A 24523-nucleotide genomic window follows, 5' to 3' on the forward strand; every position below is an offset into this window, starting at 1 on the left:
TGTCTGAGAAGACGTTTCAGAGATGCTTATGTAAGCAGGAAAGACTCACACTGAGTGTGAGTAGTATCATCCACAAACCACGGTGTTAGGGTGAATGGAACTCAGCTGAGAACCATCATCTGTCTGTCTCAGTTTCCTTAGTGTGGACACAGTGTGCTAAGAGGCACGTTAGACACCCCAAAATGGTGCACACACGCTGATCCTCACTTCCTCTTCTGAGAGCTATCAGGAGTGTCTGCTTGAATTTAGCTGTAGCCTGCACATGGGAGAGCGTTCTGGAAGCTAGTGAGGCCTTGGCAGCAAGGCAGCTGGTCTAGTCTCCAGCAAGCACTTCCATTCCTTTCCTCTTCTTAACCCTCAGTACCCATATTAGTATTCTTCTCTTAGTGTCCTTTTGCCTCATTAGATTATAAAGTCTGTAATGACAGAGACTGGGGCATTAAATCTACAATACTTAGAATAAGGCTTGGGAAGCAGGAGATGTTAAGATGAGCTGTCAAATGTAGATCTTAAGTAGTGAATGATGTCTACAGATATTGAAACATAACCATGAAACAGTATTTATATTATATTCCTACCGTACAAAAAACATTTGTATAACATTTCTAAATCTAATCATAGCAAAGAAGGTGTGGTTTCCATGGCTGAGCTCATGTTTATTGTCAATGTTTGTGACTTTTTCCAAACTCTGACAACTTAAAATTTTACATATTTTTAATAAGAAGGTATTTTCTTTGTAATATTTAAAGACCTAAACCCAGCTATTTGTAAAGAAAATTAAAGAGGAAGACCATACTCGGCCCTAAGACTTTGAGGTTGTGGTGGTCTGAATAAATATGGCTCCCAAAGACTCATAAGGAGGGACATTATTGGAACTGTGGCTCTGTTGGAGTAGGTGTGACCTTGTGGTAAGTGTGTCACTGGGAGTGGAGAAGCACTGAAGTTTCAAAAGCTCAAGCCAGGCCTAGCAGTTCAGTATCTCTTCCCGATGTGTGCAGATCCAGATATAGTACAGTCAGCTACCTCTCCATCACCACATCTGCTCTACCTACATGCCACCATGTTCTCCGCTATGATACCAACAAGCTATACCTCTGAATTGTAAACTAGCTTAAACTAACTGTTTGTTTCCCCCCCCCCCCCTTTGGTTTTTTTTTTTTTTTTTTTTTTTTCTGTATAAGAAATGTTGTGGGCATGGTTTCTCCTCATGTCAACATAACCCTTACTAAGACTGAGAAGGAGTTGGTGACTTGGGAGACTTGTGACAGAAAGTGCCAACCGGAAAGTTGAGAGCTCAGCCCCTCTTGGATGGGGTTTTGTAATGGAACAATGGAGGGGAAATGGTGGAGAAAAAGGACTAGACTGTGAGCTGTGTGGGAGGGAGAGCATGCTTTGACACAGCTACCATTAGCTATTCTTTCTGTCAGTTGCTAATACAGAGACACAAGCACATAGTCACCTGTGCAGGGGCATTGAGCTTCCTTGAGCTGCTCTGTGTGATGTCCTGTGAAAAACTTACCATCTCAGAACCTCTGAGAAAAGTCATCCTCCTCTCTGATTCTTCAATCAAACATGTGAATTTCTTCACATTTAGTGTCTGTCAAATTCTTTGAGCTCAGACTTACAGACTGCTTTCTAGAGGGGAGTAATATTGTTTTAATTTGGTTATGCAATTTATACAGTATGGTATGTCTTGATGTCTCATCTGTTCCAATCTGCATTTAAAAATATATTATGAAGTCACCCCATTGCTAAGTATATTTATATGTGTAGAAAACCCATTAATTGAATGGTTAATTATTTAGCAATATTAGTAAAAAATGGACAAATGTAGCTGAGCCTTGATTAATTTTCGTCTATTGTTGGGATGAAACACTGATGGGAAGTAGCTCTCAGATGAAGGGATGAAGGTTCCAGAGTGTTAACATCCTTAACAGCAGGTGTGTGTGGGGGATGGTAGCAAATGAAAAGCTGACATTTTGGTACATAAGCGCAAAGTGGAGAGAGAAACTGGAAATGACACAAGTCTTTAAACTGGTGTGACTTACTTCCTCCAAGACCGTGACACCTCCCAAACTTCAAGCAAAGCCACCAGTGGGAACCAAATGGACAGATGCATAGTCTATAGGGGACATTCTCAGGCAAACCACCACCCTTAAATGTAAAGGTTAGTGTTATATCTTTAAAAAATGATTCCCTTGTTTGTAACTGAGACTATGAGGGAAAATATCTAGTGTCCTGCTGAAATTTAACTGTAGCCTGCTATAAATGTGGATATCAGACTGACATTTTAGGTCCTTAATTGTGTCCTCCGTCTGATTCCCTCACACATACTCATACATAAATGTATGCTTGTATTTATTACACATGTAAACACATTGTTAGATTGTCTTGGAGGAGTCATACATATGTAGCTTAGGCAAACGTGTACTTAACTGTCAACAGTGAGGCTTTGACTTCATTGTCTGAGAATAAATACTATTGATCTTTCTAGAAATAGCCACTGCTTCATATGGTCTGTGCCCAGTTCTAGGTAACAAAGGAAATACCGATGAAATGTTCAGCATGTCTGGGTGAGACAGCCATGATTTCTTGGTGTGAGAAGCAATTCCCTGAGAATTATACAGCACTTCTGCTGGGTGTGTATACATGCCTGTGTATGTATGCTTTATATATAAAAAATATATATGTATTTATGGTACAGATGTATATGTATGTTTATATGCATATGTGTATATGTATTTATGAGTATGAGTGTATGTGTATGCATCCTCTAGCAAATATATACAAATACTCATATGTATACATATGCACACGTATGCATCCATGTGTGTGTCCATATGTGTTGGTATATGAGTATTCTTCCTAGGTATAATTTAATGGCTTTTGGATGCCACACGGTATCCATCAAGTTTTTAATAATATGTAGATACTTAAGGAGGTCCTGGCACACATGTCACATGAAGGGTTGTCAGTTTGTCATGATCATCAGTTCAATAAAAAACTGTAGGATGTGTGTGTGTGTGTGTGTGTGTGTGTGTGTGTATGTATCCCTGAAAATGCAGTTTGTTTCCTTGTTGCCCACATGGGGCTCACACTCAGTACCTGGGCACACAACAAGCACCTGCCAGAGGCTGTCTGGCCATCTGTCTTGGTCCTCAAAAATGTTTGCTCAGAGTTCATTTTGACTTCTTAGCAATAGGATAATAACTGGCACACCATTTTTGAAGTTAAAAGTTTTAGGAGACAATATTCCTGAGAGTCTTTGCCAGTGCTGAGAGTACTGTCGACTACACTGCAGACAGCCACTGCCCAGCATTGCCCACTAGACATCCCTGTCTGAAAAGGGGCCAGCCACATGATTTCCGGGGCTTTACCCACTCATTCCTCTCTATATTTACTTCTGATAAATGGGGTGGGGGCCCAACTGCAGATGGGGGCAGTTGAAAGGAGTACACCCCGTTTCTCTCAGCTGCTCCTTTTCCTTTGAACCTCACAAGCTTGCTTCAGTGTTACCAACTGTCAGCTGAGTCCTCCACTTGTGCCAAGCTGAGCCTGTGGCTTCAATCAACTGCTTTGCTCCCCAGCCTCCCTCAGATGCGGTACCAGATGCAGCTTCAAGCCTTAGCAAACTCAAGTGCACAGTTTAGCAGCTTCCAGAGCATTCTTATTGGAGTCAGGCCAAGGCTGGCTCAACTTCTTCCCAACCCAGGCTTTAGGGGAAGAACACCTAAGGCTGTTCTTCTTATGCCTTGCCTTCACCTCATCCTATCCTGAGGTACCCAACTTTCCCATACCTTACATGTGTCATCTACCTGTTGGCAATGGTGAATGTCTTCAGAATTTAAACTGGTTGAGAAGTGTATTCAGACACAGGCCTGGCCTGTCTTCTCATTGACTTGGTTGCTCTAGAGCTATAGATATCTTCAGAATGACTAGCTGGGAAGGTGCTCAGGAACACAGTTTCTTATAGGGAGTTCTCTACCCAGTTCTCTCTGAAGTTCTGCTCAGTCTTGGCTTGTAACCAGTATTAAAAAAATAGATAGATAAAATGCAGTGTCAGATTTCAGAATTTATTACAAAGAGTGGAGAGATAAACACTCATTTTAGAAATGCTTGTATTGGTGTTTTGTGTGTGTGTTTGCATGAATTTGTGTGTTCAGGTGTGAGTCTTACACTTGTATTTTGTGTGTTTGTGTCTTTTCTTTATAGTGTATTTGTGTGTATTATTGTGTTTGTACATGCATGTTTGTGTTAATGTGGCTGTTTGTGTTGATGTGTGCTTATGTGTTTCTCTGTCACTGTGTGCTTGTGTTTATATGGGTTTTTTCCCTGAGCTATCAGTTTATATGAGATCACTAGAAAGGTTAGAGTGTATCTGCTGTGGCCATGGCTGTGAGGAGACAGCTCCATGTTTGTTTTACACTACTGGATGTATAGTGTTGCTCATTGCACACACATTATTAAAGGGGAAACAGTGATCCCTTCTCCTAGAATTCTCCTGAATTCTTCCTCACATGAGGTCATTTTGACAATCTTGGTGAATGAGAAACAAAACCCTCCTTTTAGCCCATGAAAGGACTTCTCAAGGCTCTCCAAACATTTGCTGTTGTCACTTCCTTTGCTTTTTGATGTCACTCTTGTTCTTATTTCTCAACATGTAATACAGCACATGACACAATTTTCCAAAGTATCATGCATCCTGTGAAATGGAAATTTCACTCGATTTCTTACAGCAAGAAGAGATGGAAGTTGTCTGAGGACTGAAGGGCAGGATGGCTGAGGATGCCTGGCACCTCCTAAGGCTGGTGATGTCATGGGACTTTCTTAGCAGTCCCCAGGCACAGTTGTTCAGCTCACACAGTACCAAGGACATTTTCACGTCCATTTCCAATTCTCTAGTGTTCACCCATCACCTCATTCCCATTTGATGGTGCCAACCTCCCAGTAATGTCCCTCATTTTGCCTTTGGCCCTCTCTCTGGATGCACTGGGGAAAAGGGGGAGGTTTTGAGAAACTCCAATTGATTTCATACCAGTTTCCCATTCAGGACTTTCCAGAGGGTGAGCTTAAGTCAAAATTAATTTCATTAGTGTCTGCTCATCTTGCAAGTCCAATTACAGTTGAAATTGATCCTAAATATTCATCCACTATGGATACCAAACATTCGAAAGCAAAAGTCTTATCCAAACAACCTCAAGTTTGCAAATACCCAGAATAAATACACACACACACACACACACACACACACACAGAGACACACAGAGAGACAGACAGACAAACATGGAGGGGGATAAAGACAGAGAGAATCAGACACACATGGGGGGTGTAAAAAGAGAAAGCTGGACTACATGGCACTGTGACACCTGGTGTGCACACCTCCTTAGGGATCCAGGTCAGCTGACTTTACTGAGGGGAAATTACCCACCTGGGCCAGATCTAATCATGTGATGAGCCCAGGAGCACAGCCCTACACCAGCTGGTCTGTGGAAAGGTCAGGGCAGCAGCTTTGGCCTGCAGGAAGGCCAGCAGCCATATTCTGAATGGTGGAGGAGAGAAACCCTGAGGAAGACAGTGAGAGATGACTAGCGAAAAGGGCAGACCTGGCCTTTGTCCTCCGGTCACAAGGTAATGGGTTGTGCCAAAGGTCAGCATGAAGGAGCTAGCTCAACACCCTGAACTCCACTGGGTGCACCACAAGCCCAAGAAAGAAGAGTGAAGAAGAGAAAGACTGTTGGTAAAGGGAAAGGCTGTGTGACACACATGCCTCAGCCTTTATTTTGAAATATTCTTTACACAGCGTGTGAAGCACAGATCCACACCACATATGGGTTTGTTTATAATGGGAAAGGATTCTCTGAGGAGGCCTTGGCCTTTATACAGCAGAGCCTCTGAACTCAAGTCTTCTTCTGACCTGGCCCACTTCCTCCCTCAGAAGTGTGTCTAATCGCCTGTCCCCACCTTTGCTACTGCCCCCGTGTCTCTGCTCAGTTCTCTGCTCCAGAGCACAAGAACCCAGAATCTCTACCAATACCTACCCTCTGCACATATTAAGTCGACTCCGGCCCCTTCTTGCTTGGATTCCAACCTGTACAAACCGTAGAACCCATTTTTCCAGCTTCATCTTGGCACATCTGTGAACAATTTGCTATGCCATGTGTCTTTTATTGGGAACAGAATGTATTTAATCAATCTGAAATCAAATTAAACTGCTAGATGCATTAAGAGATAGGATGGTCGATTCCATTCTTCTAGATGCATATTTAGATATGTAGAGGTAATTCTCTCCTATTTTAACCCTGGGGCTGATGTGATCGCAGTGACTGCGGTGATGTGACTGAAGTACGGGAGCCACAGAGAGACAAACTTGAGGGCAAGGATGGTGAATTGAATTTAGTACAGATAAACAAAATTTGAGAATCTGGGAACCATTCCAATTGATGGGACACAGAAAGCAGAGATGCAAAAGTAGGATCATAAAGGAGCCCTGATGTAGGGCTAGATGTCATCAGCACATGCTGTTGAGGGAAGCATGCTCTCTTTAAAGAAAAGAGGACAAAATGACAACCAGAAAACAGAAAGCACACAGGTGGATCTCAGGAGACAATAAACTAGAAGGAAAAACCGAGAACACCACAAGTCTAGACAAATGAGAATAGATACCACGACAAAAGAGATTGCATAAAGATGCCAGTGGGAAATTCTTATAGCTCTTCCAACCAGCGCAGAGGACCAATTATGATAAAGGGGGTATAAAATATTAACCAAGGGGTGTCGTTTATTGGTTTTCTGTTAGTAAATTCCATTAGAGGCACTGGTCATATGTTTCTGATAATGGCAAAATTTGTTTAGATATACACCTAATGATTGAATAGAGATTCTATCAGGTACCTCCTCAGAGACTCCTCTTTATGTTATAAGCAAAATATACATGATATGGACATGTGTTTATGTATCTACATGATAAGCAAATGAGCTAAGTTATTGAAATTTTCAATTAAATTAAACATTTAATATTTTTCTGGAAAATTCAAAATACTTTGGAAGTGTGAACTCATTCATGCTTGTTACAGTTTCTTGGAAATTCATTTATCATCAATATTTTCAGTATGAAAGCAGGCTATCTCTTAGGTCTATTTCTTGAGTTTTCGTGAAACCTGTGTGTGTGTGTGTGTGTGTGTGATTTGAATAGTTATATCACATTTAGCTGTCAGACAATGGTTCCCATTGCAATGGTTAGGACTATACATTCTTAACTCAAGGCCACAGAACGTATAGTCTATGGCAGGAAGATTTAATCAGGGTGGATTCATAATAGCCTAAAGGACAGTTGCATCCAAGGTCTTTTAAAATATATTCACATAAATCAAAGAATTTCTATGTCCGCAACACAATAGAGGCTGTGTTTTTGAGAGAGGATCTGCAGGGTGGATGGGTGAAGACAGTTCTCTCTGAGGAGCAGATGGGGGCAGGAAACTGTCTTTTACTAAATATAACACAAGTACCTAATTCAGGAAGAATCTTAGGTTCACAGAATAGCACAGAAAGCACAGCGGCTGACAGCTCGAGGGTCTGCAAAAAAAAAAATAGGGTACTGTGTACAAAGGTCAACTCAGAGCTGCAACTGGGGCATGTTGGGATTCTAAAGCTTAATGATTTAAAACAGTGTCCCAAACCAGGAACTTTGCTACTCAATACTGTTATGAATTACCCCTTTAGAGGGTGTCCTGGTTAGATTTCTGCATCTGATGTTCAAGCTCTTTTAAGCCATGGTCTCCACTGTTCTCCATCCCAAGCATAACTGAGAAAGAAGTGAATTCTGTGCAGGGGCAGACATCCAGCATCCCTGTGTGCTTGCTCTCCAAAACACTACAGCATCCAGCTCACTCCCCACAACACCCCAGCACACTCCCAGCAGCACTACAACCTCCCAGCCTACCCCCAATACTGTCCTAGCAACTCTGCCCACTCCAGCTCTAAGCTGCCAATATTTTCTCAGTCGCACACAGGACAGTTTTACATTGACTCAGATCATGACACTGGGCTAAAGTATGTTAGCATTGTAGAAAGGAATATTCTAGAACAGTGGTTCTCAGCCTTCCTTATGCTGCAACTGTTGAAGATATAAAATACTTCTGTTGCTACTTCATGACTGTAATTTTGCTACTGTTGTGAACTGTAATGTAAAAAATTGTCTGTATTTTCTGGTGTCTTAGGTGCCTCTTGTAAAAGGGTGGTTGGACCCTCCAAAGGCATTGAAAACCACAGGTTGAGATCTGCTTTACTAGAAGTTCAATTATGAGCACAGTGCAGGATCTGAGAGTAAAAGGGGTGCATGTAGTTTCCAGGTTTGACCCTGCGGGCTTTGGGGACTGATCTGTTGAGTTAGTGGCTTAGAAAGATATGGGAGTTCAGTAGCAAGAGATGATTGTGGCTTGCAATGTCTTTTTTCTAGGCTAGTATACTCAACATTAGAGCTTATTTCTTACTCTCATTACGTCATTTCCTCATCACAAGGGGGTTGCCCCGTGCCTCAAATATGCTGTCCTTCTGACTCTTAGTTCATGTTCTATTTCTGGAAGACCTCTTTATTGACATTGCTCCACAGAACCATCATACTAAAGTCACAATCTGAAGAATGCTGAAGAGCCTCCTGCACAAGGATGAAGGACACGCCTCCTTAGAACAAAGGAACAAACAAAACCTAATGGTTTCGATGAAACATTCCCAGCTCTTCCCCTGCATCATGCATCTGGGGCACTTTCTGACCCTCCCCCTTCTCCGCCAATTACGTTATGTCTGTCTAGAGTCTGCTATGACCCTTTGGGTGCAGTCTTCAATGATTCTGCCTTTTGTAAATGGCAGGAAGGATAAGGTCAGGGCAATTATACGTTATATTGAGGATTTCAAGCAATGACCTAACTGAAAGTTTCTCCCACTTTGGCCCTACAGATAACCTTTGCTTATCTTTGGGTTCAGTTATGGCTGTGAAATTACTCAAGAAGACCCCTCACCTTCTCCCCAGGAGCCATGAAACACCATCCTTCTGCCCAATACTTCAAAGTACTTTTTCACTTTCCCATCTGTCACTGAACACAAGATCTGTGTGGTGCTGTGAGGCATGGGTGACATTCTCCATGGGATCCTGCTCTGTACTGGCCTCCTCTGTGTTTGGGGGTGTTAGATACTCATTCTGAGCATTGCCCTTCTCCACATTGGCAGAAGGAAGAATGCCTTCCTTGGCTTTTCTTTGTCAATTTGTTCTCATTACCTTGCCGTAGTTTAAAGGATACTTACTATAGACCCCGGAAAGCCTTTTCCTACAGCATAGACAGAAACTGGAGTGGTACTCAGCTCTGTGTTTTCTCCAGGGTCCATTATGGCATCTTGGAGAAGTGTTGAGTTAGACTGAATGTCTACATTTTTTGCCTTTGAAAAAAATGGATATATTTATATTTGGACCACAAGAAGCACTTTCTTTGTAGAATGAAAATACTCTTTTGGTCTATGTACAACTCAGGAAAATTGCACCGACAAGAATGCTTGTAATGGATTGATCCCAAGGAGACAACACAGCTGTGACTGAGAGCCATTCGAGTCTCTGCTCTGTCTGCCAGTTGATGGTGACACGGTTACTTTGTACTCTCCACCTCTATCTTCACTAGCATGCTGCATTTCTTATTAATACAATTCTTCATATTGATTTGCTAATGTAGCTAGTTAGAAGTTAGCAAGCTTGAAGTTCATTAGAGATAGACCTCTCTCAGTCACCAGGAAAGTATCACTACTGCCTCTTCTTAGGGTGTGAAATACCAAGTAAGGGGATGGAGAAGGATTCAGCATATCTGCTTTAAAGATTTCAAATGCCTCTCAAAGAAATGGCCACAGGTAAGAGGGATGGTAGAAGGGTAAGATAGCGGGGTTTTATGGAGCCCATGGGAAGGTTATTTCTCTTGGTAAAGCTTGGCCACAGTGTGTAAGTATGGTGGTTTGAATAAAAATGACCCCCATAGGCCCATAGGGAGTGGCACTGTTAGAAAGTGTAGCCTTGTTGGAGTGGGTGTGGCTTTGTTGGCAGACATATCTCACTAGGGGGTGGGCTTAGGAGTTTTAGAAGTTCAAACATGGACTAGTAGATCACCATCTTTTCCTGCTGCCTGTAGATCTGATATTAAACTCTCAGCACTTTCTGCAGTGCCATGTCTGCTTGTCCACTGCCATGCTTCCCACCATGATGATAAACCTCAAAACCATGTGCCTGCTCCAATTCCATGTTTTCTCTCTAAGAGTTGCCTTCACCATCGTATCTTTCTACACCAATAAATCTCTAACCAAGTTAAGGAGAACTCGGTTTATTTGGCTTATACTTCCATAACACTGTTCATTATTAAAGAAAGTCAGGCCGAAATTCAAACAGGAAGGATACTGGAGGCAGGAGCTGATGCAGAAGCTTTGGAGGGTTCTTTCTTGTCATGGTTTACTCGGCCTGCTTGCTTATAGAACCCAAGACCTCACCCACAATGGGTTGGGCCTTCCCATATCAATTGCTAATTAAGAAAATGTCTTACGGCTGGATTGTATGGAGGCATTTTCTTACTTGAGGTTCCCTTCTTTCAGATAACTCTAGCTTGTATCAAGTTAACGTAAGATTAGCCAGCACAATATCCTTGGATATATTATTACCATGTGGCTCTTTTCCTGCCTTATTAACACATCCTATTGTACTTCATACATGATTTGTACTGAATACGTAGTTAAAACAGCTGAACTGTTGCTCTCATTAATTCTATTTTTAGCCCCTTTGCTGCACTGGCAAAACTGTTTCTAAAAACAGGAAATATAAAAGATGTTTTCCAGCTTTTCCAAAGTGACCTCATGATCTTGTCTGGGTCTCTCTTGACCTTCCAGAAGTTCATGACCTTCAACACACATCCATGAATTCTCCCTATATTCATGAAAAGTACTGGTTCAGTTTCTACCGAAGGTGAAAGTTTGACGAGGTCGGGAAATTTAGGATGCTGCAGATTCCTAATAGTATTTCATTCCATGACCACAAGTTGCTGTTAGTTTTTAATGTAAAATTGTAATATCTAAGCACTATGAAGCTTATTACTGAGCACTGAGTTATTGTCAGTGTTCATCCAGCCCAAAGCTATGAATATCAAATCAAATCATTCATTCATTCATCATCTACGAAGAATTATTGTGTTACTTATACAACTTGAGAGTCTGTTTTCCATTTGACTCTGATCTTACTATGTTTGTTACATTTGACGAAACAGTCTAATCACATATCTGTGCATAAACATGTTTGTAAGCTTCCCTGTGATGGGCCAAGAGAAACTGGAAAGTACACAGGACCCCCCACTGCCAAACCAAAGAGACACATGACTCCATGCAGAACACCACAGTTCTGATTTAACCTCTTTGAAGAGAGAAGAAAACACAGCTGACAATGTCCCTAGTCAGATCAGAACGGAAGGAGCTAAGGTAATGAGGGAGCAGTTCCCCAGAGGAAACAAAGGGGACGGTGGGATTGCGGTCAGTGTAGGGTCTGCCATACAGGTCCTCAGAAAATACTTCACTGAAACTTGAGGACGCAGAGAAAGATTAAGCTCCTTGGGCCAGGGTGACAGGTTTGTAGACTCCTAAACAGAGAAACCCAATTTTGTGGGAAACATAATGGACTTTTAAAGAGCAAGGGAAAGAAAGAGCTTAGGGCAACAATGAGATGAGATAGAAGACCCAGCAATTAAGGAAAATTTGACTCCTAGACAATATCACACAGTGATATCAGGAGTGATCCCACGTGAGGCCCGTATCCTTATACTCTGGCTAGAGATGCGAGTGAAGAGTTTTAGTACATCAATATTATTATGATTTAGGCTAAACCAGCACTGTCTGTTGTCTAAGAGGTACAGCACTTCTATTTCATCAATTTAATCAGATGATAATGGATTCCTTTATTAGAATGAGTGAAAATATTAGCATGATGTTCAAAAGATAACATAGGCAAATGGGCTTTATAGTTTATTTCCTAAAAGCGTCATCCTAGGCACAGAGCCAGACCTCGAAAGAGTAACTGTTGAGCAGGTTCTTCACATTGTACAGAACAGCAGCTTCAGGCAGCAGCTTGCCCCAGTGGCTCTATGGATCTCATTTGCTCCAATTTGCTGAGTAGCAATTTGGGGTTCTATTTTGGTGCAGACTCAGAGGTAGGAGGATTCAGTGTCTCCTTGTGAATGTAGACTCCACCCCATGTCAAGCACCACCAGGAGGCCCAGACTGTCAGACAACATAGTCCTAAAGATAAAACCAGTGCTGCCCTACAAATCTACTAAAGCAACTTGATTAAAATTCTATCAGGAAAACCAGGCACTAGGACCCCATAGAGAGGAAGACACCTGACACTGCAATGCTGACAACCCTACAGCCTGTCATGTGACCAACTGGTGAATGCATCAAGAGACCGTCCATCCCTCTGGCTGAGAGTTTCCAAGTGCTCCCAGCACCCAGTTCAGCACAGGCCCTGAAACTGACATGGTCCTCCTGAATTGTGTCCATCCACTCATCTGTCTGGACCTGGTCTTCCATCTCATTTCTGTGACCTGTGGCTCTATGGTCCTAAACCTTGCCTCTACAAGTGGATTCAGCGCATCAGCCTGGGTCAACCATGCAACCCTATGGCTTAGCTCTGGGGTGCCCTCACTGGTTCTCCATCTGCCCTTTATCAGTCCTCAGAAAATTGGAGCTAACAATATCCATATGAATGTATTACTAGTCAATAAATTCTGACATTTTGGAAAGACACCATTTCACCTCAGAACAATAATGGTCCTAGATGTTAAGGATAGTATAGAAAATGTGTGCGAGTGCGCACACAAACACACACACACACACTCACACACACACACACACACACACACAAGTAAAAAAAGTAGAAAAAGTAAACTTGAAACTTTTTTCTTTGCCTATAAAAAGAAAAATACATTGAGTATTTTTCTTAAAAGGCCTCAAGTTTTAGCTATTCCATTTGGCTTTTTTTTTAGGTTACTCAAGCTGGCAAAAAGAAAGGAAGAAAGAAAGGAAGGAAAAAAGGAAGGAAGGAAAGAAAGGAAGAAAGAAAGGAAGAAAGGAAGAAGGAAGGATAGAAGAAAGAAAGGAAGTACTCAATCAATCCTGGCAATATTGCCCTATAATCTTAAAATATTCCTTAGCCCTAAACTCAAGATGGTAAAAATAGGCAGCTAGCATTACCAAGAAAAGCCTTCTCCACACATTCTCTTCTTTCTGCTGAAACATGTTTTGCGACTCAAATTAGATGCAGGTGTGTGTCCATCCACACAACAGATGGAGACATGGGAGCAAACCAGACTAGCAAATCACCCAGTCTTTGGAAAGTGGAGGCACTCAGCAGTGATGCTGGCCTGTGTAAGGAGCACCCAACCTCACTTCTCTGTGGATGGAATTAAGCCACAAAACATAGAGACTGATGATTCCAGGACCTAGTGCAGCAAAGGCTGGGACATCTTTTAATGTCTTTCAAATATCTAGTATCTTTTTCTCCAAGCTGGCAGGGCATTATTATTTTGTATATGAAATCATCCAACTCTGATGATTGCAAAATGTCAGTTTCATTCCAACGAAATATTTCCTATTGTACATAGAGTGTGAATAGTGAGTATTCGTTCACTCCTCACATGGTACCTTTGGAGGGATAGGTACAGTAGGTTACCATAAGGATAGTGGACATTGAACTCAGGCATCACATTTTTAGTGACAAGCACCTTCAGTAGCTGAGCTCTCTTGTGAGTAAGACAGGGATGGCCAAAGAGAAGGCAGCTGTATTTCATGACAGTCACAAGTGCCTGCTTGTGGCACTTCCGTATCAGGAGCAAAGGTCCCAAGAGGGCTTTTCTAGCTATGACACGTTTCACACAGTGGAAATTCCATGTCCTCAGAGGACCCTGACTAAATTTTAATGCCATCAGCACTGTGGTTTTAACCACCCCCTGTGGAATTGTTCAAGAGGATCATGGGAAGAAATACGTTAAAAGAAAGATTTGATTTACCATGATTAGAGATCGACCATGATTAGAGCGTGGGAAAGGGTTAACCCCCTCATGATTATACCATAAACATACATCTAAACTTCTACAAGCATAGTAAACATGGGCTGGCAAAATGACTCAGTAGGCAAAGTTCTTACTTGGCAAGGCTAATGATGGTTACCTAAGTTGTATGCCTGAAATCTACCTAAAGTGAGAAGGAGAAAACTGACTAATAAAGTTGTTCTCAGATATCTACATACACCCTGTATCAAGTATATGCTGACACCTGTACCACATGTACACATAAACTCTATCACATACACACATACACACTCACATGCACACTTACTCTCACATGTACACATGTACGAGTGCGTGCACACACCCACACAAATAAGAATAACAAACCTACTGGATTCATTGGCTTCCAGGTCTTTGCCCTTTGCATGTGTAAGTGTGGCAATAGAGGTCAATCGGGATGCTCTATCCCAGGAGCCATCTGCCTTACTTTTTTAGCCAGGGTTTTTATTGGTCTGGAGATCACCAACTAGGACAGGCTGGCTGGTCAGTGAGTCCCAGAAATTTACCTGCCTCTACCACTCACTGCTGTGACGATAAGCACATGGCACCCGTTACACATAGTTTTTTGTGGGTTCTAGAAATAGAACTCAGATCTCGTGTTTGCAAGGCAGCAATATATAGACAGAACCACCTTCCCTGGACAGTTTGGGTTATTTATAAAGGCTAAGTCTGGCTCATCCTTCCTCCTTCTGCCCATGTAATACCCCTGCTGTGTTTTGATGCATCAAGAAGACTCTGGCCACAGGCGGTGGCATGTTTGTTTTAGACTTCTGGCCTGCATATATGTGAGCTAATAAACAACTGGTCATTATAAATCACCTGGCCTTCAGTGTCAGTAACAGCATAAAGGATGTTGCAATGACAGACTACTCCCAGAGTTCTGTAAAAAATATGATCTTCCACACATGAGCCTCCCTATATTTCTATGACAGTGCTTTCTTTCCCATGAGCCTTTGCTCTCTTCCCATGCTCCTCCAAGTGTCTTCTCTTTCTTTTGTAAATTCAAGGTCCAGTTCAGATCCATTTCTGTGGCACTTTTTTAACTGGGAAGGTGGGGCAGGCTTTCTTCTCCATTGTTCTTTTCATAATACATTTTGCATTTTCTTATAACTGCTTATATGCCTATTCTCAGTAGAGTTGTTCTAGACCCAGGAAGGGAACGAACAAATCCTTCCTGTTCCGTTGATGTCTTCAGTGTCTGACCTGATGTTGGGACTGATTCGTTACTGCTCTTTGAGTACATGATTGCCGTAAGATAAAACAGAGGCCAAGCCAGACATGTGCCACTTTTTACTCAAGCATTAGAATATCAGAGCCCTGGCTCATGGGGAATCATATGACGGTTAGCCTGAGCCCACCGCAGTAAGTCCTGAGAGGCCAGCAGTCACCAGCTTTGTCTCTTCTGGTACAGCATTAGGAGATTTGTCCTCCCCTTGCGCATCCTCTCTCTTCTTTCTCTTCTTTGGTGTGTCGAGACTCTAATAACTTCCACCATGAGAGCGTGTCCACACTCCTTTTCTAGTCAATTATTAAAACTAGCATAAATTCAGAAGTTACAAACTCGGAGGAAACTCCCCACAACCCTGGATGTGATAATTCACTGGCTTCCTCTTAAAGTCGTAAATGGAAGACTCCTCTGGACTTCTTTTAGGTCTTCTACTTATAAATAAACTATTAATTTAAGCATCCTAAACTCAACTATAATAATGTATTTCCTTCTTTTGTTTTCCTACTAAAAAGTGTGTGTGTGTGGTGTTTTGTACCACAGCATGTGCTTGAACATCAAAGCATGACTTTCAGGAGTGCTCTTGGGTCTCTGCTTTTACTGTGCATAGTTCAATTTGACAGTTGAACTCTGGTCAACAGGCTTAGTAGCAAGTGCTGTTACCAGCTGAGCCTTCTTGCTGACTCCTCTGCCTCCCTTCCTTCTTGCAAGAAACCACAGGGGAGCAATCAGCATCTTCATCTTGTATTTGTAAACATCTCTACTTTTAAATTAAGACCAATAGTCCAAACAAAACTCTTGAGCAACTACTCTTGGGTGGTCCCTAGAATTATAGCTAGAATTTATTGTTGCCAGCTTGCTGAGTCGATTTGTGTTTGGGACACTTTACATGACTTCAGTGCTACTACAGTGATGTTACTATGATGGTGGAACAATACTTAAGTAAATTAGCACTCGGGGACACAGCAGCACATGGGGTTAAGCTTATGACTTTTCCTTCAATGGCTAGAAGAAATTCATGGTCTCAAATGAATAATATTCGTATTAGCAAACAGTACACTCGGGGTTTGAGATATCTCTCCAGATGGCTCTGAGGTTAAGAACAGTTTCTGCTTTTGCAGAGAGCCTGATTTTAGTTCCCAGCATCAATACTAAGCAGTTCCTAACCACCTGTAATTCCAGCTTCTGGGAATGCCAACACCATCTTCTGGCCTCAGAGGAAACCTGTTCATACTCGTGCACAGAAGCACACACATATATAATAAATAAATAATAAACCTTTAAAAAGAAAACAGCATCTTTTTTGATAAAATATGCAGAAAAATAGCACTTTCTTCATTCAAACATAAAAAACTCCATGGTGAGTCAGTGAAAGGAGATAGTAAATCAGAAGTAAATGATATCCATGCAGAGGATTCCCTTTCTTGTGACACGTTTCCTTCATATTTGAAAACTAGAATGGTCTGAGTCCATTACTGCATCAAGAACATCTGCACTGCAAAGCAGATGAAAATAATTGTGCTGCTATATTTTTAGAGTGGTTTTGATGTGTACCAACACCAGATAACCTGACCTTAGGTCTCAGGCTCCTGCTTCTCTGATTCAATAGGGAAATACGGTGATACATTCTTTATGTTGCCTTTAGTAATGAAAGCCTCGCTGGTATTTCTACACGAGTCTCAATCAGACTGCGAATTACATGTTTAAACAACAAAAGAGTCAACGTGGGGCCTGTTTCCTTCTTTGGAAATGAATCCCATGAGTCAGGCTACTTAAACCTTAAGCTAAACTTCCAGACTCTGCATTCTGTTGATTGGTATTAAATAGTTTACTGACTGAGTTCAGGCATGACCTCTTTCTCCCCAGGGGATTCATTCAATTGTGATTTATGGGAATCATTCTAAGAATTGACCATTAATCTTAGAAACCATCCATGAAGCATTTGTGTGTGTTATCTAACACGAAAAGCCCCAGGCCATGCTGAAAGTCAAATCTACTTTTAGATTGTTCTACTTTTTGAGCAATATTTTTGTATATTAATGTTCACAGAGCATAGACTTTACAGCAGACAGACACTGTTGTGTGTCACGGAATCAGTTTCAGAGATGACCCCAGCATTGATGCAGCTACAGTCCTGTGAGGTTTGTAAACCACAGATAGAAGGCGTATTGTACATCGCAAAATACATCTAGTAGAGGACAACATGACCGGATATACACAAAACCAGACAATGAGGACAGAAGGCAAGTCTCTATCACTGTAGGGTGCTGTGCCAGCTTTGTGACATTTGTCTGTTCACCCAAGTCTGGAGTGAGATTTTGGTGAATAAGTGGGCAAGCACAGTGGTAGTTCTGGTGTACACGAAGAGCCAGGCTGTTCTTTGTGGTAATATTTGAATGAATATCTTTCACTTGTTAAATAAGTTTGTATCTCAAGACATACCAAATGGTTTGCATTGGTGGCCTAATCCAGGCTTTCTTGAGGAGCAGGGAGGAAGCTATATGTTTCATATGGTAAGGTATTTGGTCTTGCTTCTTATGGTGTATAGGAGTTTTGGTGAGATGTTCAGTGTACTAGAAGTCAGGAAGATGGAGTTCTGATTGTAGTTCAAATCTAAATCTGTCACATTGAGTCTGACATCAAAGCCCAATGGCCTGCAGTTCCAGCCAGTCTTTGTTTCTGGTGCATTAATGAAACACCATGACCGAAAGCAAGCTGGGGAGGAAAGGGTTTATTCAGCTTGCACTTCCACATTGCTGTTCATCACCAAAGGGAGTCAAGTCAGGAACAGAAACAGGGCAGGAACCTGCAGGCAGGAGCTGATGAAAGAGGGCTCACAGATCTTAATTCTCAAACACCTTTCAGGGCTACAGCAGCTCAACTGATAGACGTCATGGAAGAGTGAGTGCTGCCTACTAACTTACTCTTCATGGCTTGTTCAACCAGCTTTCATAGGACACCCAGGACCTGCAGCCAGGGATGGTACCACCACAATGGGTTGAGCCCTCTCCCATTAATCACTAATTAAGAAAATGCCCTAGAGATTGACATACAACCCAATCCAATGGAGGCATTTTCTTGAGACTCACTCCTCTCAGATGACTTTAGCTTCTTTTAGTTTGGTGTCAAGTTAGCCGAAATCAATCAATCAGTCAATCAATCAAAGACTATTCATCACAGGGCTAAATATCACCAGAACAGCTGGCTTAGATTGTTTTAGTGGTCATGTGGTCCTCTGTAAGAGCAGCAAGCATTGCTTTGTTTTTGTTTTTGTTTTATCAGACACGGCTACTCTGTGTAATAGCCTCAGCTGTCCTAGAACTCATTTTGTAGACCAGGCTGGCCTCAGACTCATAGCAATCCACCTGCCTCTGCCTCCGAAGTACTAAACTTAAGGCGGTTTTAGATTTTTGAGATTTGCAGTATACCTGGTGCAACAAGTATTGAGCCATGTTTCCTGGTTGTGTTAAAAAAGGATGTTGTGTTGGTTGGAAGAGGTCACTACTCCCTGCAGATCATGTGTTTGAATGCTTGACAATATTAGGGGGCATAGCCTTTTTGGAGCAAGTGTGTCCCTGTGAATGTGCGCTTTGAGATCTCCTGTGTTCAGGCTCTACCCAGTGCAGGAAAGAGTCTCCTCCTGGATACTTCAAAAGACAGTTCCTTTCTTTTGCCTTTGGATCAAGAAGTAGACCTCTCAGCTCTTCCAGTACCATGTCTACCTGCATACTGCCACGCTTCCTGGCATGATGGTAATGAACTGAACCTCTGAACCTCTTAACCAGCCCCAATTAAATGTCCTTATAAGCGTTGCATTGATCATGGTGTTGCTTCGCAGAAACTTTAAGATAAATGTCTTACCGAATACTATGCCAAAGCTTCTCTTATAAAGCTGGGAACAAAATGCCAAGATGAGGTGGGACCCTGCTTTACTCACAGGGCTGGATGGGGGTCCAGTTATCAAAGTGCAGACATAGCATTGTTATCACTGAAGACTGCCCTTTTGCTTGGATGCTTGCTGCTTTCTCAGTGAAAAGAACAAAGATAGAACTTCATGTAAATTGACTGGTTAAATCTAAAGGGGCATGCAAATGAGAAACAATCCATCTAGTTCAATGCCCACTATGCATTCAGCCTGGGTTTTCAGACGTGACACACACCAGCCATTATGAAATTGCGTATAATCAGGAAGTATTCATGGTATAATGCAAATACTCTATTCAGTTCATGCTAATCAGTAGCAGAGACAGATGTGATTGTGTGTGTGTGTGTGTGTGTGTGTGTGTGTGTGTGTGTGTGTGTGTGTGTACATTAGGATATTTCACCATATATCTCCCCAGCTGAGATAGTTTTCAGATCTTATACAAAGCAATTTGTTGAGAGTTCTACCTTCCATCAATTCTACTGCAGTAAAGTCTGCTGTGCATTTTTTCACGCTGCTTGTTCTTCCAGACACAAACAAGCAGCGTCTTCTTCCCTAACCACCAAGCAACAGCCTTGACAACACCCTCTGCATCACTCAGACTTGAACCCTGCCGAAGCAGGGCTCTAGAATTCTTGTGTTTTTCAGGTACAGAGATAGCTCAATTTGGTATGAAACAAATAAGCAAGCTATAGTCACAGCACCTGCCTGATGAGTAAAATGTCATTAATAGCTATAGAGCTGTAAGCCCAGATTTATAATATTCAAACTGGCCAGCATTAGAAGTATTGCACACTGTACTGGGAATATGTGTGCTTGATCAACAGCCTCTTTTTCTGTGAAACCAATGCAATTTGGACTATATTAACCATGATTTGTAAATAGAATCTTCTAGAAACATTATATGTGTATGTGTACGTATATATAAATTTTTTATTAGTAAGTTTCAGGTTAAAGTGAATTGCTTTTTCTTACATTCTCTCATTATTGGTGCTTGGAGGAGCTATCATTTGTGGATGATGGAGGCTGAGTGTCTACAGTCCTCAGAATATCCAGGCTAAATTTTATTAATTTAGTAGACAGGGTTTAACTTGTAAAATTCATGTACTTTTACTTGACATTGTGATAGTTCCTTAGGACAAAATCCAAGTCTTATATACGCTTGTAACTCAACACAGTGCTAAGCATAAGGCCTGCCACCTGGCAGCTACCTAATTTGGAAATTACAAATACTAGATGCACATCTGGTTCACCTATTTTATAATATTTATGAACTCTATAGTCTTAGGACAAAGCCGGCCAAGGTTTCACTAATACACTGTGTCATCACATAGTCCGGAGTCATCTGGAAAGAAAGGCTTTCCTGCATAAGCTTCAGTCTTATTCCACAAATGAGGACTTTTAGTGTCATTTCTCCTGGTGCTGAGCTATGGAGCACCACCGGTGGACACTGATTTCCTTCTACTGCTTCAGCGGACTGGCTCTGCAGGCCAAGGCACGTGTAGCCACGTCTGAAGGCTGGGTTCAAGATCCCCTGGGACCCAGATGTTGGAAGGAGAGAACCGACTCCCAGAAGGTGCCTTTTGTCCTCTGTACAGTTCACGTACAAACAAATGAATAAATGAACTTAAAAAAAAAAGAGTAGCACTTAGAATTCTCTAAACATAAAGTTTAGTAAATCGATGGACAGGATGAGAGCTCAATGCTGTGAAGACCGTTGATGGTTTGTCAGTGATCTGAGACTATAAAGATCAAATTCCTGGCAAGGGGACTCTGGGAATCATCTTTTTGCTATGCACATAGAGAATTTTTCTATGAAGCCCAACTTTGAAAATGCTAGAGCACAGAATTAGTTTTGCAGTTTAAAAAAATTTTTTTTATTAAATTTGTTCTCTGACAAATTCATACAAATGTATAATGAATTCCGATTAGGCCCATAGGGAGTGGCACTATTAAGAGGTATAACCTTGTTGGAGTGGGTGTGGCTTTGTTAGAGGTAGTGTGTCTCTGTGGATGGTCTTTGCCATCTCAGCCAGGCCCATTGTTTCAGTCTCTTCCTGCTGTTTACTGGTCTATCAGGTCAGATGTAGAATTCTCAGCTGCCTCAGGCATTATAAACCCCTACATGCTGCCATGCTTTTTGCTATGGTGATAATGCACTAAACCTCTGAACTATAAGGCAACTCCAGTTAAATGCTTTCCTTTATAGGAGTTACTGTGGTCATGGTGTCTCTTCACAGCAATAGTAAGCTTCTGATACCATCCTCTATATGTCCTTCCTTTTCCCTTTCTCACATTCTGGTCTTTTTTTTTGTTTTGTTTTGTGCCCCGCTGAGTTTAACCAGGGTTTTTTATGTGACTGTGGACGTGAAACTGTCTAGTGGAGCCTAGTGGGTTCACTAGTGGGAACTTACTGGAAGAAAATGAGTGCCTCTCCCTCAGAATCTATCACTAGTCAATGAGTCAGCAGAGAGAGGTAGGACCCATGTGCCTTCCACGTTCCATGACTGACTGTTGACCAGGCCAGTCTTGTGCCGGTCAGTGTAGGCAACCATACGTGCTGAGATTATGATGGCAGTAGCCACAGCATGCCGAGCAGAGAGCATCTCACAGTCCTTCTGTCTTTTGTCTCTTACATTCTTTCTACCTCCTCTTCCTTAATGCTCCTTGGGGCTTTGACGGTGTGATAGAAATGACCTGGTTAGGGCATTAGAATCTGGTACACACAGTGAGAGGTTCCATTGTTATAAAGAGCTTGGGTGGTTTTTCAAATAGCATGATTAGTTAAAATTAAAGACAAGGGAGAAATTTACCTAAGATTGTTATTCTGCATCAAAAGATAGGTTGGCTTAGAAAACCAGTAAAAATATAGAATTAACTTATAGTAGCAGGTTTTTAAAAAATAATTTTAATATTCATCTATCTCTCCACATCCTGAAATCTGAACCAAACGAATATAAAGAAAGAGATAACTAAAGAGATAAATTGTTCTATGGAACTGGTGAGAAGAAAGGTCTTTCTAAAGGTGTCACGAAGATCAGGTATCTTGATCCTTTTAACTGGATTTGATTATACATGGCACAGATGCTGGGAGCAGAGGCAGGATGTGCCTCAGACCTGTCAAGTGCTCCTTCTGTAGGTTACAAATAAGTAACCATGGTAACAGTCACACTGGATGCTCAGCAGAGCTTGAAAGCATTGTGAGAATAACAAAGAAGGTTTTCCACAGGGAAACCAAGAAAGATCTGGAAGGTGTAGGGTTTAAGACACAATTCCAACAAGAAAAGTTGTGGATAGGGTTTGTTAAGCTCAGAAAACCGGTCAATACTGAAGACTAACGCTGAACCAGGGATCCACAGGGAGACAGGGTATCCTAAGTTCAAGTCTAGACTGTGCCATTTACCGAGACTGGAAATGAAGTATAAAAGAGGAGCTGGAGCTTTAGTTCAGTGTGAGAGCGTTCGTCCCATGTGGGAAACGTTGTGTTCTCAATCCCCGATGTTCCAGGGGGGAAATGTGGTTTGTATTGAGAGGGGAAAACAAAGAAATGTAGGATTTTTTTTTAAATAATAAAGACAAATAGCAATTAAAATATATAATGCCCAACTTCATAAATCTAGCTTTTTGGTGCTGAAGCAGTCTGATCTGTGGAGGGCAGGAAAGGGCTCAATGCATTGTGCTTAAAACCCAGTAATTTTCAGTAATTGTCCCAGTTTTCTGCTTGCTCAGTGAATGCCATTTAGAACCCATGTATCCTCTGAGGCGCAATGGCGGGTAATATGGGGTGTTGTAGTAATTATCATGGCTCAAGGCCACAGATAAAGATTCTATCAGGCAAGGGTCTGGTGACTCTGTGGAGGTATTGAGTGTAAAGGGGCTTTGCTCTTAACAAGGGATACCTGGGGATCCTTCCCCAGAGCAGACTAGAGAGAGACATGTAGTAAGGTGGGTTTTAATGATTCCTGCTCAGCATCCAAGGACCCCCAAGTATTAGGAAATGATATGGGAATCAGAGACCTTACACACAACTGACTTTTTCTAGGTTCCTGTCCTATTACATCATAAAGCACTGCATTTCTTCATCCTAGACACATAAGTATGGCAGCCATCCTCTCTTCCTGAATGCAGCCATCTCATGTTCCCCAGTTCCAGCCATGTGAACAATTCATAATCTCCAATAGGAAAGAATGTTTGCTCCACTTAACAAGCATATGAAAAAATCATCAGCAACCTACACATACTCCTTCAATAGTTTAAAATAATCATGTTTTGGTATTTCATAGATTACAATTTAAATAGACAAACACACATCTAGATGAATAGATGTACTCAATACATTTAAATATATAACCAATATATACAAATATATAGTAAAACTTGGAAAGTCCAGAAAGGAATGATAGGTAGTTAAGCCTCAAATAAGACAGAAAATCTCTCCCACTGTCTTAACCAAATCAACCATGGTAGCAACAGCTGGTAAGCATAGGGGAAGTCTTACCCACTGGGGGGTTTAGCTGGGGACAGAGGAAAGTAATGTCTCTCTGATCTTATTATACAGTCACTGTTCAGTGCTCCTTGCTAAATTTTGGCCAGTGGCTGATCTCTTGGGGACAACACCCTATTCTACAACCCAAACTGTATCACTAGAAATGAACTGAGTCTCTCTGGGGATGCATCTCAGTCAGGGTGTTCAATGAGCATTCACAAGGGGGAATTAGACCAATAGAAAATGAGCCTGGTGGTATGTGAGTGTAATCCCAGCCTCTAATCTAGAGATCAGACGTCCAAGGTCCTTAACCTTATAGCAAGTGGGAGGCAACCCTGACACTAACAACCCTGACAAAAGGCCCTGTCTCTAAGTCAATCAATCAATCAATCAATCAATCAATCAATCAAAAAACTACCTAGAAGAACATCTGAAATTTATACCCTACTTGAAAGTCTTGATAAACTAGTGGTTACACAGTGTTAGGATTCTCTTTGTGATAACTAAAACAATGTCTAAGTGATTTTTCCCCTTCTGAAAAGTTCCACATAGAGAACTATTTCACAAAACACAAAACAGATTCTCTTCAGAAATCTCACTATTTTTAAACCCCTGTGGTGTAATACGTGCATTGTAAAAGCACAGTCAATTAGAGGGACTTTGTTCTAGAAAGACCCTACAGCAAAACGGGAAATAAAAGTTTCCTTTAGTGTGTACACCTGATGTTCTAGAGTCAGCCGGCAGTTCTAGTCATCCCC

This window comes from Micromys minutus (genome assembly GCF_963924665.1).
Source record: "Micromys minutus genome assembly, chromosome: 15".
NCBI lineage: Eukaryota > Metazoa > Chordata > Mammalia > Rodentia > Muridae > Micromys > Micromys minutus.